This window comes from Gambusia affinis, linkage group LG21 (assembly GCF_019740435.1).
Source record: "Gambusia affinis linkage group LG21, SWU_Gaff_1.0, whole genome shotgun sequence".
NCBI lineage: Eukaryota > Metazoa > Chordata > Actinopteri > Cyprinodontiformes > Poeciliidae > Gambusia > Gambusia affinis.
Window position 1 is genome coordinate 14,675,466 of NC_057888.1, and position 13,246 is coordinate 14,688,711.

At 37.5% G+C, this 13,246-nt stretch overlaps 1 long non-coding RNA gene across 1 annotated transcript; it reads right to left on the reverse strand.

The window, feature by feature from the left end:
* Positions 1–7,468: 7,468 nt before the first annotated feature.
* On the reverse strand, positions 7,469–13,004 carry LOC122824274. The gene is made up of 4 exons (XR_006369475.1): positions 12,872–13,004; positions 12,703–12,765; positions 8,230–8,302; positions 7,469–7,570 (listed from the first exon to the last, which is right to left on the reverse strand). It is a non-coding gene; the product is annotated as an uncharacterized LOC122824274 (long non-coding RNA).
* Between the last annotated feature and the right edge of the window lie 242 nt (positions 13,005–13,246).

Consider the following 13,246-nt stretch of genomic DNA (forward strand, 5'->3'; position numbering starts at 1 on the left):
AAACTCTGCAGACTTTCCAAATGTGACTGTGTATTTGATTAACTTCTCTCTGCAGCCTCTCCCTAAGAGTTTGCTTTCGTCTTCCTATATGAAACACCCTCTGTTAATACAATGACATCCACATGTTGAAAAGATCAAAGCTCAGCTCAGAACTCATAACGTCTTGGTTATTGACAACCGTAGTTTGTCTGAAGAAACAACATGGAAATAATCAGCTCATTAAAGACTGGAGAGGAAAAAAAAATGTATTAATCAGCATGTCTTCTCATTTCAACAGAACAAGATGGAGGAAAGTAAAGCAAAGTGATAGACTAATTTTGCAGTGGACTATATTTGCTGACTAAGCGTTGGAAACATCTCTGCTATTAAAGGAAAAGTTATCTTGTATCTCTTTAATTCCTAATGGTTGGAGGGAAATTAGACATTTTAAAATTCTTTTTTGGGAATTTTATGACCTTTTTTCAAATCCAACAGAGGAAGGGAAAGTTCTAAGGTTATGAAAGTGTATTGCAGCGGTCACCTAGGACAACAAGGAAGTGACTTCATTGGGTCCAAAACTTGCTGCTGATTCATTTCTAATGGGACAGACAATGTACCAACAAAGAAGAACACATTACCATCTGACTGATTTTAGGTGCATTTGACTAGCAGACCCAAAATGTTCTTTTATGTTCCCAAAAGAATGTTTCTTTGACTTGGTCATTCTTTGTGAGCATTTCCACACTCTGTTTCAAAGCAGGGTCGTAGTCACCGAGTGCTAATCCTTTCCCCTGCTGTGGTGTCAGCCAAGCTTCCACTCAGTGGCAGAGAGTGGGAGAGGAAGGCTTCCACTGGGAATTAAAAGCTATGATTTTCAGCAATAAAACGATAACCAATGATTCTGTCACCGCAGTTACAGTTTGTAGCTTAGAAAATAACTAAAACTTCAATGGAAATGTGTAACTTTAACCAACTTTAAGGTGATTTTGCCGTTCTGTCTCTTCTGATGCAAGAGAAGACGAATGAAAGCTGCGGTCTGGATTCAAATCTAGTGTTTAAGTGAATGACCAAATACAAAGAGCTTTTCACCTTTTTCAAAGATGCGTCTAATAAAAATTATTCTTTTTTTATTCTCCCAAGAAAAATGGGAGAATAAAATTGTGTACTGAGCGCTGTTTTGCAGATTGAACGTGTTAATTATACTCCATCATGTCACAGGATTAAAAAAAAAAAGAATACAAAATTTTGACAATGTAATAAAACTAACATTTTAAAAAAATAAATAAAATAGACAATCTTGTTCAATCTGACATAAAATATTAAAATAGATCATTTTAAAGCTTTAGAATTCTGACATAATAAGAAGGGTATAAAGATGTCCGCTTTGATTTCTAAGTTATTTTGGGAAAAAAAATATATATATTTTGCAGAAACTCAATGTTCATCTTAATCAAATCAGTAATTCTAACTGATGAGGTAAAATGGGCAGAAGAGCTCAGATTCAGCTGGGGATGAAAGGTGAAAATGATGGGTCTCACTGGGTCAATATTTTAAATTGACCCTGTGAGATTAAGTATAACTTCCGATAAAACACTTTGAAATCCTCGCCAACAGTAGAACAGACAAATGTATGCATTTTACAGTAGCAAGGTATTAGACTCAATGTTTATCAGGCTCTACGTGATGATTTCTGCTTAATGCTGGTGTCATTAGCAGATGTTGGCTCATAGCTGGAAGGCACAAGTGATGCTTAATGGTTAGCATTAAACTGCTAACGAAGCGCATGTGAAGCCATGCATACATGACATTTATTACATGAAACAACAACACCAGGGTGCTGCTTGGAGCTAGACACTGATCTCTTGTTGGATAGTGTGCAATTATCTCTGATGTACAACTGTAATAGAGACAAAAGACAAAAGTCAGAAGAGAAAAAAAGAAAATGGCCAAAAAGAGATTCACGATTCATAATGCAAATTTTGTTTTGTCAATTGTCCACCATCTATATAAAATTTTCAAAGCACAAAGTAAAAAGCAGACAATATGAACTGTGCGTTTTGGGTTTTTTTTTATAAAATTGCCTACAAAGTCATTATTTGGTTAAATCCTTAGTTTGTTTTAGGCTTTATTAAATATACACTGTTGGTACATTTTTGAATCAAGCTAGTGTGATTTATTCATTAACAAAAAAGAAAAACAAGCACACATTTGTCTGTGTCCATATAAAGCAAATTAGCAGTGTTTCATATAAATTGATGTTCATAATATTTAGGAACAACCTAAAAAGGATGAGACAGCCAGAAATAGAGTTCATATAAAATATGATTATAATTACTTGCTAAATAAACAAATGCATAAATATATTTGTTTCATGATCTTCATATTATACAGAATTGTATTTTTTATTTTTTTTGCCTTTTCTTTTTTAGATCAAGACAGATGCTGTATATGCAGGTGACTGGGTGGTAACCGCTACTCTGTCATCAAAATAGATCCAAAGATGGCAGTCGTGTGAAGACTTAAGGAGATCTTTATTTCTCAGTGTGCCTTTGGGCCAGAGCGATAGTGATCTCCTGCTGAGACGGAATTAGCTATAAACTCATTTTCAGTGCCTTGACCCGGATTATGGGAAAGGTGGGTCATGGAAGATATGACAGTGTCCTTATTAATATTCAATAAAACAATGGAAGGTGATACGCTTGAAAGTCAAGGGCTCAGCAGGTGGGAACTTGCCTGTCCTGTTTGCGGTAAGAAGACAAAGAATTACTGTTGATTATCATTATTTTTAATTTAAAAACCCGAGAAAATTTTAACTTTTGTAGCCTTTTCTCCCCATTTTTTAATATCTCAAACAACAAAGATAAAGAAAATTCAAATGTTTTGAAAGTTTTTTTTTTTTTCTTCTTTTAACAATGAAACATCAGTATTTTCCCCCCATTTATTTTTCCAAAGGAAAGGTCACGTTTTCCTTCTTGAGCTTAAAAATATTCCATTTCTACATGTGTTGTTCCACCTCATATTCAACCCACAAACATCCACAAAGTACATGTGCGCCATCTGAAAATGACAGCAACACGTGCCACCCCTTAAATGAGACAACTCAAATGACTGTGAAGCCGATTGCTTCCAGTCAAGTCCTGCCTGGCGATGTATTTGCGATGCCGCATTTTCATTATTAAGGAATCGCCGGATGTTTATGCGAGACAAAAGATGAAAAATAAAGAGAGGTAGGGAAACAGAGGAAAGAGTGTGCATAGCATGTGGAGGCCATTATTTTTGGCGTGCTCCAAGGCTGGGAGAATTAGAAAATATCATTCTGTCAGGGTGATTTGATAGTGCGATGAAAAATGTCAGAAGTGGAGATGACAAATCATGGTGCTGAGGAGAGAGGACTGGGAGACAGGGGATGTCATTTGTCATGAGTGCCATTTGACTGCACCCCACCTCCTCCCTCCCATCTGCCTTCTCTTCCACATCTCACACCCCTCTCCCCCCTTCTTCACTCCTCAACTTCCTACTCTTCTACCTCCTTCGTTGTCTGCCTGTCTCTCCCTCCCTTTCTCTTTTCATTGTAATGATCTATTTGAACACATTCTACTGCCTCTCATCTTTCTTCATCCTCCCCGATCGTGAACCCTCACTCTGCCCCGAGTCTCCCTAATATTGCTTTGCTTTCCCAGCTGCTTACATTAACAGCACTGCAGTCTTCTAGCTTTGTAATTTTTTATTTTTTTTTTGCCTTTTTACCCATTTCTCACTCAGCGCACAGCAACAAAAGAGCTTTGATTTATTTACGACTAGTTTTCACATAATTTTATCCTTGCTCCTCCCATTTCTTCCGTCTTTCTCATCACTCTTCCTCCTCCTCAGAGAAATCTCTGGTCTTTGTGAATGGGAAGGATTAGACTGGCATTCAGGGCGGAACGCTCATGAGCATTCGAATGCACAGACACAGCCCTGAAGTCCACACCTACACACTTTATGGAATTGCATACATACATACACACATGCATGGTCAAAATGTCAACCTGGTGACATTTAAGCATTTTATCTTGTATGGCATCTGCTTCAGATCTTGGGGGGTGGGGGGGGGAATTAAATAACAAAAAGGTTCTCAATATAAACTCCACAATAAACACTGAGATCAAATAGCGGTTGACTTAATGCTTTGAAGCACATTGGGAGTATATATTCAGAAATGATTAAAACAAGTTTAATTGAAAATTTTGCACTTATTTTCTACCTTTGGTTTAAAAAAAAAAAAAAAAAAATTATTCAGAACTCTCATTCACTTTAACTCAATCAATTTATGAATATTTCTTTAAAATAGTTTTTGACCATTTCTTTCTGAAACCCCAAATCTATAGCCTGAAGTTGCTGTGTTCCCTTCTGCGGAAGAAATAGAAAAGCATACATGCATGAAGAAATTCACATAGACTTTTGTGTATTTTCACATACATGTCCCTGTACACAAGTCCCTATGTGTGCAACAGTGCATGTATGTCCAAACCTCTTTGCATCTGATGTAAGAAAGCAAAGGGGTGTGGGAAGGGGTTGAGGTGGGGGTGTGGGGGTGGTGCTTTGTTGCGTCTGGCCATCCTCAGTGTAGCGTGGTCTGTACCGCTGTCCGGGGCCTTAATGCCGGGGTAATTAAGGAACAGCTTCAAGGTTGCATGGACACAAGACAATCCAGGCCTAATGAAGTATCGATCGACCACATTGGGGCCCATGCTTGGACTAAGGCAAGCTGACATTCATTTAGAGCAGGGCCATTGCAGGACGGCAAATACGCACACATATACAGCACACATCACAAAAGCAGGCTGATGACAATATAAGAGACTCAGCGGCACTCAGTTTTAATCACATGGGAAACAATGAAGAGCCTCGTTTAGAGCCACTGGGTATATTCGTGGGTGTATGTGTGTGTGAAAGCGCAGGGGTGCGCGCGTGGGCGTGTGTGTGAGACGCTTCATGTCCGTATCAGTCTCTGAACAACCCAATAGAAGCCTCAAAGCAATCTCCCACTGAAAACAGTACTGATTATACCAATGATGATTATGGTGATAATGATTGTCCTCCCATCAGCACGGTGATTAATTTCGGTTGCATATAAAAAAAGAAGAAAAGAAATCTGTCACATCTTGCAATCAATCGTCACAATTTTTCCATCTGTTGGGTAATAACCCAGTACACATCATCTCAACCTGATGTATTTATATTTTAATTTTCTCCTATTTAACTTGGCCTAACAAATTCATCCAGGGCAATTTAGGATGTATTATATAATGAAAACATAGAATAAGCCAGAACAGTAACAAATACACTTTTGTTTGTTCTGATCATGTGTTGGTTCCTGCCATCACTAAAATGTGGCAGTTGCTATGAAAACGCTTGCATACTACAGCAGCATGCAGAAAGTTACACCTGTTTTAATAAACTAAGGCTTGCAGTCAATCACATACCTTGGGTGACAAATGGAAACACTTTGAAGGTGCAGAAATTAACTTCTACAATAGAACTTCTTCAATTTACAGACAAACGTATTTGAAAATGAAGCATGAGCATCCCTCTGAGGCTATGTTCAGACTGCAAGTTTTAATGTTCTGCTTTCCTGATATCCTCCCCCCACCCACAAAGGTTCATTTTGCCAAAATCAGTAAATCCAGCTGACCTACCAAAGTGGGGAAAAATGCAGAGTCTGTTTGAGACGAAAGGTAAAAAAATAACAATGGTTGGTTCATACTAGACATATTTATGCAAGTTTGAATACGTCAAACATTTGACATCAACCCTGTGAGATTAAAAATACCTTCTGATATTTTTTTTTTTTACATTAGAATTTTTAAGGAGACCAACATGAGACTCCAATACAGACTATTGCCCTAAAATGACATGCATGCTCTGAAAATGACATGACAGAATCTGCACGCTTCCATGTTTACTCAAGTAAATGTAGATGCTGCAACATGTCACCATATGTGTATTTGTTTTGAGGCTGTTGAGCAATCAAAAGAGCAAAATTATGACTAGCCTCATCTAGAGTGTGTGTGGAAACACACTTAAATACTTTGTGGAAAGACTCAATTTGGCCAACACCTGTCTATGTGGTTAGCTTGACCCTGTCGAAGTTGTTCGATTCTGCACAGGATGGGGTCCAAGAGGTGCAGCTGAAACCTGCAACTTTGCAATACTCGTTTACATTTTATTTCATTGCACACTTCTTCCATCAGAGAACAATTGTGAAATGTGAGTTGCATCACACAATATAAAAAGCAAAAAAGAAATCAGATATCCCTCATTCTTCAAAAAAATAAAATCACTTTGGTCACTTTTGCCAGCGGTATGCGTGCCATGCAGCCTAACTGATCTCAGGTGACCTCAACCCCAGTGCACCAATACTTATATATTGGTATATAAATGGGACTCTAGATGTGCCCATCCGCAGGGTCTGCCGTTTCAGGTCCCCCCCTCGTCCGCGGGCCTTGTGATTATATCTCTGATTGACATATGTTGAGATTCACATCTATTGGCCTACTTATTCACTGATTGAAGACTTGACTTCTCATCTCCAGACAACTTTATCAAGGAAGTAGTAGTCAGACAATCACAGTGCCAGAGACAAAGGAATAAAAAGCAGAGACAGAGAGATACACACACACAGATAAGGGATATGAATGATCTTGATTGTAATGGCTATAACTGCTGCTGCTTTTCTTGAAAACATGATGCAAAGACCCCAAATCTCCCTCACTGTCCCTTGCTCTGTTTCACTCTCCCTCTCTCTCTGACAAACCCACACAGACAAACAAAGCCTCACATGTTGTAAATCCACACCAAGAAAAACATCTGAGAAAAACTTTGCCATTAAAACATTCATAATTGCACAAAACTGCACTGCTAGCGCTCTTAACTCCCACGACAATAGAGCTACATGCTCAGAGCCTATTATTTCTTGTCCTTGTATTCAAATGTATTTAAATGGGAGATGTTTAGATCCACTTTATGCTGGCAAACAGTCCATCGCTGAGAACTACGCAAAGAGCGAGCACTGCCGTCTAGCTTGTATCTACGGCAGAAGTGCAATTTTGAGGACGTAACCCCTCTCTCACCCTCACAGTCCAGCAACTTTTAAACCTGTAGTTAAAGCGCTGACTTCACATTACTATGCCCCCCCACAACCCTCCCTTCCCTTGATCTAGCAGCATACTGTGAATTTTTGAGCAGCGCCAAAATGCTCTCATTTTAACTGATCGCTCCAATCATATGCAAATGTGGCAGGCAGGTGGGGGGATATCTTTCAGCGGTAATTGGCGGTTCTCTAATGGAGACTTTGGGTGTCAGTTGAAAATATGTTTTAAGCCTTAATGAGTTTTGACGGGTCAGATCAGAAAGTGCCGGGGTGTGCAACCGTGCGCTTGTGCATGTGTGTCTGTGCCGCCTCGCTCCACCTGATGCATTTTTAAACAACACCAATTACACCACATGGTGAGTTTTACTGAAACATTTTTATTGTGCAATATCCGTCATATATAAAGACATCAACATTGATTAGATTCACAGTCCCCTCCTGGTGATATTCCAAGGTAATCTAGAAGAAAAACGAGGAGAGGGCCTCAAAATGGATGCTAAATGCAAGTGACTGTGGAGGGTCAGCTTTAACCTTTCATATGATAATCTCATGCACTCGCACTAACGGCGTGGAATTCATGTCAGCTGTTTTGAAAATACAGAATGAATATAGAAGAGAAAACATTAGCATGTTTATTTTTAAGTGCTTGGAAGTTTTTTATTTTTTGAGTCACATACAATCCTCTCAAAACTATTCAAACCCATTAAGCTTTTTTGCCATTTGTTCAGATGTGACAGACCAATCCAGAGACCAATCTGCCACCCACTCCCCCTTTTGCTCAAACGCCTGTAAACCGAGACTGTATTCACAACACCCGTTGTGAGCTTCAGTCATGTAACTTAGAATCCAGTCAGAATAAAGACATAGATTTAATGAGGTTGGGCTTGACGAAATCACAAAAGATTTTGGATTTGACTTGGACTTTCACACCAGTGACTTATGACTTTCATTGGACTTGAAATATTTCTTACAAGCAGAAATATGTTGCATATGAAAAGCACCGGACACGCAATGATGAAACCTTAAGTACAATCCACCCTGCTGTGCCCTCCCACCCCCACCTGCTGCTTGCCAGTATTTCTTTCTCTTGTTTCTACAACAAGCCCATTGTTACTTACCAGTATCCTTTGATGACAGCAAAGACTTGCATGTTGGTAGAGAGGTACTGTCACTCAGTGCCATCAGTGAGGTCTGCATATAGATAGAAAAATGTGTAGAAAAAAAAATGTAGCACAGCTTTGTTCCATAATGTTCAGGTATTTGATGTAAAATTTTGAAAATAAAATTGTTTTGTCCTCCCCACATCTATGTCAAGCAGGTGAGTCACCCCTGGAAAGTGTATTTCCTTTTTGCATTTTTCCCCACATGTAAATTTGTTTCAAATTGACTACTTAAAAGCAATACATTTTTATTCCAATGACCCCATGTTTTTTTGGGGGGGGGGTTTCCGTTACTTATATTTAGTAAATTCTCAATCTCCACATCTAGCAAAGATGATTAAGAAAACAAAAACTAAAGTGGAGAAGTTAAACATGTCAAACCTCCTTTAGACATTTAAACTTAAACAAAAACTGACAGAGCTTATAAAGGCACTAATGTATGCTAAATGTCATCTTTACAGCTATGTTTTTGCTCTGAATAATTTAAACTTGGAGCCAGGAAAGTGACAGAGTTCTAAATCTTGTTTAAACCAACAAAAGTTTACAGACCTGCTTTTAAATCAGATGTTTAGCAGTGTTGTCAGTAAACCTCGCCAAAGAATTTTAATTTATTCAGATGATAACAGTTTGCAATAGAAATACTAGTAATGTTACATCATCAACGTTGCTGAAATGTGCTATACAAATAAACTTGATTGATTGATATTACACTTGCCGGTGTAACTGCAGTGGAAGTTGTTCTAAAGCATGGGGCTGAAAACAATTACTAGCTTCTCTTTGCACATTTTCATCTTTAGAAAACGTGTATTAATTTCCTTCCACTTTACAATAATGTACTACTTTGTGTTGATCTACAATCCTTGTGGTTTTAAAGCAATAAAATGTGGGAAGGTTCACTGGTCTAGACATTGTATAAGCGTTAGAGTTTGTCCGACTCCAATATATATCTTTTGGTCCGTTATATAAAATTCCCACAGCTTATCCACGATAAGACTTTTGTCACCAAACATTCTGCAATTATTCATTTTGACAAAATGCAGCAGTATCTAAAATTTCCCATTAATATGCATGCGTTGCTATCCTTGCAATTTACAAAGCAACTCGTCATTTTGCCCAGCAGTAAAACTGCAATAGAGGCAACAGATTGCTTTGACACTCCAAGTGGTTTTAGATTTATTGTGCATAATAAACACATGAGCAGCTTTTGAATGAAATCATCCAATGCATCTTACATCTAGTTTTACTTTATCTGTACAAGTGCATGTATAAACAAATAGCTGAACAGAAGGTGGCACTTCAACACTTAAATAGATCATAAATCATGCGAGCGATAAATCATGGTTTGTTTGGACTTGCAGCAGGAGGCCAAGGAGTGAAACAGTTGTCCAGTTCATAGGCCTGTGCATTATTTAAAAAAAAAAAAAAAGAGAGCCCACCCGGGTGGCCATAAATAACAAAATATGAGGTGGCAGCTGATGATCTGAGTTTGGTTTATCTTATGATGACTGAGTCGGTAGATAGAAAAGTTTCCAAGGTTCTCCCACTTGTAAAGTTTGTGAAGAACAGGTTGAATTTGCTCACGATTAATTTATAGCTCTATTGTTGTCATCTTGTCAATAAACAAGTTATTTTTTCCCTCTTTTTATATCTGAAATACCTCATAATGCCCAATGCCATAACTCTGATTGTCCAGCACTTTCTTTTTTCCACAAAAGGTCATTTTGATGTTGCACCTCTGCTGCCTTCTGCAACTTGCAATCAAGGCATGTTTCCCTCCAAAGAGCTAAAAAGAATGTATTTAGCAGTACTTTGCCAAACAAACCTCCATGTCAATTTATGCCATGTGAAAAAGTAGGACAGCATAATCCTTTAGCACAAACCCAATCTGGGAAATCTGAAGAGTACGTGATTAATTCTTCGGTATTAATCATGTAATTCTTTCATATAAAACAAAGCTTAAGCCTTATTTGCTAAGATATTTGACCTTGGCAGAGAGTTAAGACATTACAGCTTGGATTTAAAATGCATCTAAAGATTAAAAATGATGGTTGACTATTACTAAGGATTATAAATCCAAGGAAAATTGCTTTTTCATTTTGAAACAAAACTGATTTTAGAAGGGAGCTGGGGTCAGGTGGTATATGAGGTGACAACTTGAGATTAGATTGAGCATGTTTTCTGACGGATATGAGTGTTGGATAGAAGAGATGGCAAATTCTTTTACTTTTTTTTAAATATAATTTGCCTCCCACATTTCCCTTTTTACAGAAGCATAAAAATTAAAGTAATATCCTTGTAAGAGAAACAAGATTTGTTCTAAATTTATGCTTCAGTGCTTGAGGCTACGCGGCACCTCAGACACACAGAGTTTATTTGATCTCTGCTCATTGAGGGGAAAAAATCCTTTATGACTATCAAATGTGTCTCACTCTTTCCCTGTGAATCTTGTTTACCGATGCTGCCGTGTGTTTATCTGTGAATGAAAATGACTCTGGAGACACCATGCACTCCTTTGCCCCAACAACAACACATATTTCTTTCATTTCATGGTCTTTATAGAGAGTGGGAAAAAAGTAAAGTGAAAGTACAAGGTCGCTTTCAAAGACATCGTTTTTATAATTCATGCCGAAGTCAGATGCGGGTCTTCGACTTGAACCAGGGGCCTTGCCAAATGTTTTATTTAAATTCATTGGTCAAACATTTCATATCTTGAGGCCCCTTCAGTAGGAACTCTTGTTTTCTGTACATATAAATATAATCATTAACAAATCAAATAAGTGAGTGCATATCTTCTGTACAAGAAGTATAAACACTCTTGTACAGGTTAGTCAGCAGTCAATATGTTTCCTACAGATACACCCACAGACTTAAAACCTATCCAAGATCAGGTCAGTTATGCATAATCCAGACTCTCAACCCATTTTATGCCAATTACATTTTCTCTCAAACTTTGATATAATGGCTGGTAACACCCTTCTTTTGTAAAAATTTCTTAATAATTGGGTTTAACGCATGAACTTGTTTGGGAACCTTTGTGAACTTTGACTTAAGTCTATTTTGTTATTCCCCAGTCCTTAATGCTGATAACAAATAAATGTGTGTACATTGATTGGTTTTACCTTTGAATACAAAAACAGAATAAACAGTTTCAAGGTTTTCTTAAGACTGTTTACAAGTGAAGCTAGGCTTTATGAATTGCAAAACAAATTGCGATCTTTTTCTTTGGGGGGTTATTGGAAGTTATAAAGCAGATTGTATAAAAAGCATGTTTACTTGGGTGTTGGGCAGCATAACAATTAAGGTAGAAAGGTGGTAAAATATAATGACCCTCTGATGAATTTGGCTTAATTAGTTTTTATCTATATACCTATTGTGAACTACTAAAAAAATAGTTCAACTACATGGAGTACAGAAAGTATTGGAAAAGTACCATAATAAAGTAATGAAATAGCTTAATTTTAAAGCTCCTAGCAATACTTAATTGTAAAATGAGTTAAAGTTGATATAGTTTTTTTTATCTATAGAACCATTTGCCATAATACGTTTTCCCAATTTCTTTTGCCTTTTTGTCATAAATTGTTGGTTAATCAAGACAGAAGCTACATTTTGAAAACAGGGCTTCTGAACATTTATGTCTCTGACCCCACAAAATGCATGAGGCAACTTTTACTTTTTTTTTTTTTTGCTTTATTAGTATATTTTAATTAGTTTCCTCCTTCAAGGTTTGAACTTGTATTCTGCACAACTTATCTGAAAGTGTATACATTTCAGAAATATTTGTTTACAATTAAACACATGAAAGTAGTTTGTAAAAAAGACTGAGGCAGAGTAGAATCGTCAGATTGCACACTTTAAGACCATTGAAGTTCTTGTTAAAAATATTCAATGAATTCCAAAACCATGTAGTCAGGTGGTCAATGTCTTCTATTTGTAACGGGAGGGTCTCCCAATTAAAAATACCCAGGTAAGTCTGGCTTAAAATGATGAAACAGAAATGGTGTACAAATTGTATTTATACTTTCTTTTACAATATTTAAAATATACTTTATTATTATAATTTAAAACCCAATTAAGCACACGAATCCAGCAATGGAACACTGGAAGCAATATGAGACTTAAACACAACAACTGCAAACCAAATTAGTAGAAACATAAATCCCATATTGTGTAAGCCCAGTCAGCTAATTAATTTATAAAAATAAATAAATAAAAAAAAGAAATATGAACTCTTGTTCTGGTTCTGTGGTGCTTTGCTACAACTCCAGCTCTAGAGGACGACCTATTAACCAATTAACTGAGAGCATCTAAAAAAAAAATGCACCTTTGTGAGAGCATAATATGCAACAGCAGCAATCTGCATTACCCAGAAATGACAATAAAGTGTCTGCTGACAATAATAAAGCCGTATAAGGTAAAATGAAAAATTGGTACCTTAATCAGCCACACAACAGCACACTTTCAAATGCTTGCAGTAAAAGGCCACTGGAATGAATCCTAAAAAGCAGTTAGAAAGCACGTCAGAAAGATCAGTAGCAACAATATAAAAAGCGACCCGACATTACACAGAACCAGACAAAGGTGACAACAAAAATCCATTTACCCATTTAGCGCAAAAGTGCAGGTTCCAAATCATGGTGCAGCAGCCCGACGAGGACGTCGCCAGCGCTCATCCGACAGATCCAACAGCACGCCACAGTGGACCCGACTCTCATAACTTGGCGGGCACACCTGGTGCCTATATACACTAACAAGCCCGACAATGCTGCTAAAGGGAAATGAAGGTGGGGAAACGGGGCATGATGCATTCAAAGGCCCGAAATGGGTAGGAATTTACCACCATTTTATGTAAATACTGTTCAACCTAGTACACGACCCGGTTACATCAGGAAGGGATGGTGTTTTCAGCTGAACTGTTACATTGCCCTCCATGTTCACTGAAGATGATTACCAGATAAATACACTAAGGTACAAAGTA